Genomic DNA, 8,285 nt, shown 5'->3' with positions numbered 1-8,285 from the left:
TACTAATTGAAGTTGTAGTACGGATAATGTGCTTCTCATTTAGACTCTATAAGATGTAGTCGCATTGTGCATACTGAAGTACCACATAAACAACTTTGCAAGCAGAGGAGAGTGGTAGTTGTACTTAAGTGGAGGTTAATTTAAGACATTCAAGTGAATTGCATTATTACTTTTCCCAGTATCACAAACCCTCAATAGATGTGTGGACGGTGTTCACGTCTGTGATCGAGGACAGGCACCCGTAGTCTCATGGTTCTGTCAGCTTTTTGTGATTTGAGATGTTGAAAGGTGAGGTCATAGAAGTATCACTATTTCCAGAGAACCAAATCATTCATTTTAATCTTATCTGTTTATGGGCTACTGTCTTGCCAAAAAGCCAATTCAATGTGATAAATCAACAATCCTCTATGCTCTTTTTATTTCGAAGGGAATGAATATTGTTGAATTCAATTCATCATATTTATTTTTTCTATTTACTGAATGTTGTTTGCAGAATGGGATGTTCCCTGCCAAAATCTGATTGATAGGGAATTAACTCTTCTTTGCATATGCGTGTACTTTGGATAACTTGAGTCCAGCACTGAACACAGTTACAGCCCTGACAGGATGAATGCAGCCAGAAAGTGTGATAATGACAGAAAGTGACTGCATGTCTACCTTTTAAAGCCATGAGAAAGGTTGAGAATTTCAGCCAAGAGTCTAACTATAGCAAGATTTATAATAAAAGCCACCCCTGACTGGCTGTGCTCAGCTGTCGTATAATATTATACCTTAATTAGAAGTGCAACAGAACAAAATGTTAAAGAGCACTGCAATACAAATCATTAAATTGGCACAAAGTTATTTTACCTCCACTGGAGCATAGCTACTCAAAATTAATTTCATACTCCAACAGTCTTGTTAGAAATGTAACATTATGGAACAATCATGCCTCAGTGTTGTAAAGCAATGTTGCATAGTCTCAAGATAGAAAATTGTGTATTAGGATGTACACTTACAAGAGATTTAGAGAGCTTTAGATTAGACAAACTGAACACATTATCTACCCACAGTTGACAATGGTCAGAAATTTCTCACTGATAAGTTGTGTAATAATAAAAAGACACTCATTTATCACTTTCAAAGAAACATAGTACTCAATAAATGAATAAAATAGTAGTTTGAAAACATATACTCACTATCTTTCGCTTTTAGACTGTGAGATTCATTTGAAAACCCTGGAAAAAGCTATTTTTGCTGTTTTTTTTCATACTCAAATACTCAAGTATAATATTTCTATGTATCGAAAAATATAATAGAAATAAATCCTGTAATATCAAAATGTAAATACAAATTTAGTATCAATACAATGTATTCATTGCAACAATGCAATTTAGTTATTATTCTAATGTACTGCCTAATATTTCTATAACATAAAAATAAAATATGGGATGATGTTCTTGAACATATCATACTGTAAGACTATACCAGCTGTTGAGGATGATTGAATTGTGCACTGCAGGCCAGTTGTGATACACCACACTGTTATTAGAGGCAATATCTGGGGTCAACACTCAATAACAAGCCATGCTTCTGATGTCTTCAGTTGCTGGAATCTGGGATATTTCTGAGCCAGGAATCAATGAGTCACATTCATAATTCAGTTTAAATGCCAGGTGCCTGTTATATGTGAACCATTAAGCAATCTTTGTGACAGCACGTTGTCAAGATTCCATGAATGTCATACTTGAAATCTAATTAAATGACAAGAATAGCAAAACATACTGATTTGTTTCTGCAACAGCTTTGGCTCATATGCATACAACTAATTTTGTGAAATGTCATCCTTCTGTTGTGTCATTAAGCAGGTGAGATTGCGATTTAAAACACATGACATTATCAAGTTATGTAAAACTACAGGTAAATATTTAGATACAAAAATTCCTTTGTAGATTTAAATTGTCTAAAATTATGCAGGCAGGCTTTCTGTGAATGATTCAGTCCAATACTTACAGTCCTCAGTATTGTTAAACAGATGTGCTGGCAACTGTCATTATACCGTTCAATTTGTGCAACCCACAGGCGAATAATGGAATTCATTGAGATTCCTTTTATAGTATTAAATTTGACATTATATGTCATGATAAGCTATTTGTGACGTCACAGACAAAAACTCCTGCCACAGTAAATCCCCCAAAATCCATCTGTAAATCAGAGTGTTTTGGGAGAGAGCATCATTAAATATTGACTCATAGGCTATAAAAGAGAAAACCACCTCCTCTGCAAGATGCACATTCTTAGATATACCCGACTGCACACCTTAGTCCATCTTATTTAAGGTTTGGTTAGCATGGTATTGAAAGTCAGTTTCTTTGCAATTGTTATATCTTTTTGAAGGATTATCTTGTAGGAGTTACTGAGGGGAAATTCGGAGCAACAGAACACTATTCTCTAATCTGTACTTTTTATTTGATGAACAAGACTCGATAATGCACATTCTCCCCCCCTAAATCTATTTAAAAGCATACAAAACACATTTTTTTCTGTGTCTCTGCAAAGTCTGGATTATGGATGACAAGCAATTATCCAGTTTTGATCCCTCTACGCTTCTGTAAATGAGAGGTTCTGATGTAATACTGAGCTAGCCTCCTAAGATCAAAGTCCTTGTTGCAACAAAAGGGACAAAGTCTGGAGAGTAGTAATTTTGTTCATGTCACACTCTTGTTCAATTTATCAGTTGCTCAGCCTTGACCAATTACAGGACTCAGAGCGTAGCAGGTCGATCTGTGGTAACAATGAAGATTGCACTTATTCTTCTGTGGTCTTGTGCTCTCTGTTATCATTCTTAATGGAACGTGTGCACGCGCACACACACACACGTCTCTGAGTCTCTCCTTAAATTGAACTTTGTCACTGGAGGTGCACTAACTTTATTTTCGCTCCTCCACCTTCTCAACCTCAATCACGAACTATGTTCTCAAAATGAGGAGGACTTGCTTCAAGGCCGTCCAGCCATCACCCTCTGATGTACCTTTGTGTCTGGTCTACCTTCACTGAAGAGGTGTGATTTGAAGGTCTGAAGACAAAAATCAATCTGAGTCACATAATATGAGTTTGTGCAGAGGATTGCTCTTATCCTCTCTGATCCCATAGAATGTCTTGTACAGTCCATCATAGTGGACTTTGTTGCCCACCTCTCTCCTCTTCTTACTTTGTTTATTATCTCATTCCCATTCTGTCCAAGTACAAACATGCAAATAATCTTAATTACAGTAATTAATAACAGTCAAGTTGCGTTATTCCAGGCTCTTTGCATAAATGTGGTTTTAGCTCATTTATAATAAGTTTTATGTGTCATTCAAAGTCATTGTATCATTAAAAACTGCACCAAGGTTCAGTATATACAGTAGAATGATGTCACGTCATCTCCTCCTCCACTCTGATCAGAACTTATGATCATCACTGACATATCATTTAAAGACAATAAACTCTGGAGTATATAGTGTAAAACTTTAACAGTCTATAACCACACATGCATCTCTGGGAGGCTATTTAAAGGCACTACAGTGCTTTGAACTAAATGCTAACATCATGCTAACATGCAGGTAGCAGCAGGTGTGTTTACTATGTACGCCATCTTAGTTTAGCAGGATTGCATGCTAATACTTGGCTTATAGTACAAAAGAAAAAGCACAGCTAAAGGTTATGGGGATTTTTGCAGGTATTGATGTTCTTAGATGAAAAGTCACGGCATCACCAAAGTCACCAGGAGTCATCCTCTGCACTGACTTTGACCTACTGGTGGTGCGAGATGAAAAGTCAATCAATCAATAGGATCGATTCTCTGAGCACCATGGTTACATGGACCAAATTTCATAGCAATCCATCTGAAAGCTGTCAAGACATTTCACTAATAAATAAAAGCATCACCTTCATGGTGGTGTTAGAGGAAAAGTGAAGGCAACACCAAAGCTGGTAGGATTTTTTTCACTCTCCTACTATTACCAATTTTGTCTGAATAAACCAGAGAATTTAGTACGTAAACAAATTAAATACAAAGCACACAAATTCAGAGTTCACGACTTTGCATTAAAAAAAGGTAAACAGGACCGGGGTAGCATGTACCGATCTCACTTATATTTCCTTATATGCATGCTTGTTTAAAGTGGCCAAATAAATAAGACAACATAAACAACCTGAGATATTCAATTTATGTGACAGTACTTATACAGAAACAGTTTGCACATTAATTGAATACAGTGCCATTCTGTTCACGCATGGGAATGGGCATTTATTTTCCTGTCAAAACACTACGGCACTGATGGACCTGAGCAGCGCCTCACAAGACTCAGCTTTTTCTCACAAGGAGCTAATCAACACCAAATTGACTGACAGCCAACAAATGGTCCCTCTACAGGGGCTGTGAAAGGTGTTAGTGTTTATAGTGGATGTAAGGCGTGGGGAGAAGAAAAACAACACTCACATATGAATTCAGGATCACTAACCTTTTCAGTCATTCACGGTTTTCACTCCCAGAATGAATGGTGAGGCAATACAGGCTTGGCGGATGTTTTTGCCTTCACTGGTGGCAGAATATTTACAAAATACCTTCTTCAGTACTCATTCATCTTATATCATCTTCTTTAATATGCAGATACACAAGTGTAAGTAAGCGGCCTTAAACGGCAAGCTGGGAAACAAATGGGGGCTTAATATTCCCATGAAGTTGCCTTTTGGTCTGAGGCCATTAAAGCAGGAAGTCAATGATGTTCCTTTTCTGGAACATCTGTTGTTCCTCATCAGAGAGCTGATGTCATTCATGTTAGAAAGGCATTTTGTGGTAAGGTTAATTAAAACAACTCAAGTGGCTTCAGAGTGGCTTCATTTTTAGCTCCGGATGGGGCAATTTTTAAGGAAGTGCATGTAGAAATATCCCCTTCCACAAATTGTCTCTTACTGCTCTCCCTCTGACCCCAAGAATGCATGGAAGGATATACTATGAATACTCATGTACACGACTTGTGGTAAAATCCAGGGCAAAGATTCATCTGCAGGCCACAGCGTGGTTATGAAATTAGAGCAGTGCAGCGAGGGAAAAAGCTTCACCAATACCTTTTGCAGGGAAAATGCTAAAATGCTCTTCTTTGGCACTGGGGGAAACTTGTCGGATCAATGCAATCGACTCCCAGGTGCACAGCCCAGCACAGGTGGCTGTGTAAACAACAACTGTCCATCAGGAGAAAGAGTTTTGGCCTTAGTCGCCACGTCACGTCACCAAGTGCATCACTGTGAGCTTTTATTCAAATGCATTTGGGGAAAAACAATTAAGATCTACAACTTTCCACACATTTTCCTAATTTTCCTCCAGTGAACTACTATTATTTAACATTATCTTGTCAAAGAAATGAAGGTTATGACTTACATCAACTTAATTGATTGTTTGCCTTCGAGCAACATATTTTGAAAGTTAATGATCACGCTGTCATGAAATTGCAATGGTTATTTCCAACAGGAAAAACCCAAAAGATTTCGGTGACCCTATGAGCTTAAGGCTTAAAGTTCAACACTGAAGTGAACGTAACACCTGACCTGTTACTAACACAAGATGTGTTTTGAAGAACGATGCTGATTTTGAAACCCAGTGACCTTTGTTAGTCTACCTTTCAATCCTGGTGCCGGGAGTGCTGAACTCATACAAGCTGCTGTGAGCATTCATGCATCCAACAAGTCAGGAGTTTCCTGAACTTCCCCTGTTGCCCCAGCATCAGTCAATCCCTGTGTGAGTTGACTCTTTTACCTGATACAATGTTGATTGTTATAGTTAACCCTAACTGGGTGACATTATGAAGCCTCATTGTGCTCGATCAAGTCTATCTTCCATTTGGAAAACTAAATTAAGGCGATGTTTGGAGCATGTTTGCAAGACGTAAACATTGGGTATGATGCTTTGAATTGCTGAAATGTTCATTCATGATGCAAAACATATTCACCACATTCAGTATTTCTGGGTATTTTTATGATGGGCAACACACAAGTCTGATCAGGTTTGTGGGAGTCAAAAAGTTACACTCAACACAATTAAGGCACAAGAGAAGAGGTGTGTATAGCAGGTGTGTGCTATATAGCTAAAGCAAACTGGGATAATAACAAACACCTAAATGCGTGTTGACTTGCCCTGACTTTCTAAACATTTCTGCAGAAAATAATTGTTAATAAATAATTATAGTATTTTTCAAAGTTTTCATGCATTCTGTCAGGCTTGGATTACTGAAGCCGGTGTCAGCAGACTTATCTCTTCATGCACTGTACGTCTTTGTTGCCTGAGTAGAGCAAAAGACATTCAAACCGGCTAACTGCATTCTCAAGATAAGTCCCTCCACGGGCCATGGCACTGTTCATTTTCTGAACAAATCAATTATCACTGCAAACAAAGAAACTCTTATTAATCCAAAAAACATTCCTTCAACAAGAGCATCACTATGACACTATGAATGCACATTTGGGATTTATTCAAACAATTGGATGAAGTTGAGTCAGCGTATGATGAAATGTAGTCAAAAGAACTTAAAGTGTGAAATGTGAAGGTTTACTTTAAGAAGATTGCAGATGAATTTAAGAACTGATGTTTCTCATGTTACTCAATACATTAAATTGAATATTTCATTCCAGCCAAAGCTATCTTCCAAAGTTAAACAAACCTGAGTGTGTGGTGTTTGAGGTGTAAACCCGGGAGCTGGATAGAAGTCTCTGAGACCCAAACGCTGTTTGAGCTTCAACACCCCAAAAGGCTTTAATTTTATAGCAGCAATGACCAATATAAATCTGGAAAAATCATCTGATTTACCAAGCAATTTTCCCCATTTGTCTACCCACACATCACTGAGATGAGACATTTAGTGTAACATCTGTTATGCTCACTGTTGCTTAAATAGAAAAGGAAGGAATTCAGGTTCAAGCTGTTCCAACTGCAACAAGAGTCAAGCTGAGGTAAGAAATGTCATCCTGTATTTAGATTTGCACATCTCTGCTATGTCACATTCCATAACATGTAAACTTGTAAATAAATATCTAATCTTTGACAGACCGTGCAAAGATGATTTAGCCCACATGCTTTGTTTGTTAAGGCAGACTTGCCTGAAGAACCAGTTACAGCTAATTCGGACACAAACAGCTGCCTTTAATGATGTATATTTAAATCAATATCATACTCACAGGTGTCTTTTCTGTTTATTTCTGTCTGACACCCGGCACAGAAAGTCTACCTCACATGAGCGGGATCAAGGAGGACGATCTTTGTTTTGATTTTTTGAAAAATATGTGATGAGATGTAATAAGTAACTAATAGCTTGGTAATTAGTGAAAGCACGCGTGATTAATATGGGATTGAGTAACACTGATGATGTGAAAGGTTGAGGGTGGATTAAAGGTTGTTCTGGCTAAACTGAAATGGTGTCATGCAGACATGACTGATGGTGTTTACAACACGTGTTGCTGAGTTATCTCACTGGGCTTCAGCAGACTGCTCAGAGTGATGATAAGAGCCAGTAGCAGCTTACTTGGGTGTTGTGAGGTATTGCCTCTGGAATCAGGAGATGCGTTCAAACACACTGAACCTCGTCCAGGCGAATCCTCTCCAGCACATCCTGACCTACACTCTGCTTTGTTTCTGGTCTGTTTTCTTTCACACAACATGTGCATTTGTGCAAGGAGGCACAAACACAAGGAGGCTCACTGGGACAAGCAATCAGGCCCCTGTTGGCCCCACACATGCAACCCCAATCTGCATATGTGGCCTGTTGCCTTCAAGCTTGAATTAAGTACAATACAGTGCACAAAGAAGTCGAGAAATTCCAGCTTCATTATCTACAAACAAACTGGTACTCTCATACTGGAACAACACTACCTGGACTCTGTGTGTCACTTAGTTTGTGGTAATGTCTTTAAACACAACTTTATTTTGGAATTATGCACCAAGTAAGCACCTTATAAACTAAAATAAGGAAAGTTGTGAAACTAATGAACAAAGCTCGATCTTGTCATTGGAAGCCACCACAAAGTCCATTGAGGAGCTGTTCTGGAGCTTTTGATCATGTCACATGATCTTCATCAGCAGGTGGATCTTGCTCAGCTGTCATGAAACTATAGATATTCATCTTAGTAAGCATAAAGTTCATTTTTGACCTCCATGACAACTTGGCAAACCCCCATCTGATGATATGATCGTAAGCTCCAGAGCAGCTACTAAATACAGCTTGTGGTGTGAAACCAGAACTTAAAAATCTTCAAAATAGATCTTGACACAAGGC

This window comes from Chelmon rostratus, chromosome 6 (assembly GCF_017976325.1).
Source record: "Chelmon rostratus isolate fCheRos1 chromosome 6, fCheRos1.pri, whole genome shotgun sequence".
Lineage (NCBI taxonomy): Eukaryota > Metazoa > Chordata > Actinopteri > Chaetodontiformes > Chaetodontidae > Chelmon > Chelmon rostratus.
This window is presented reverse-complemented; position numbering follows the sequence as displayed.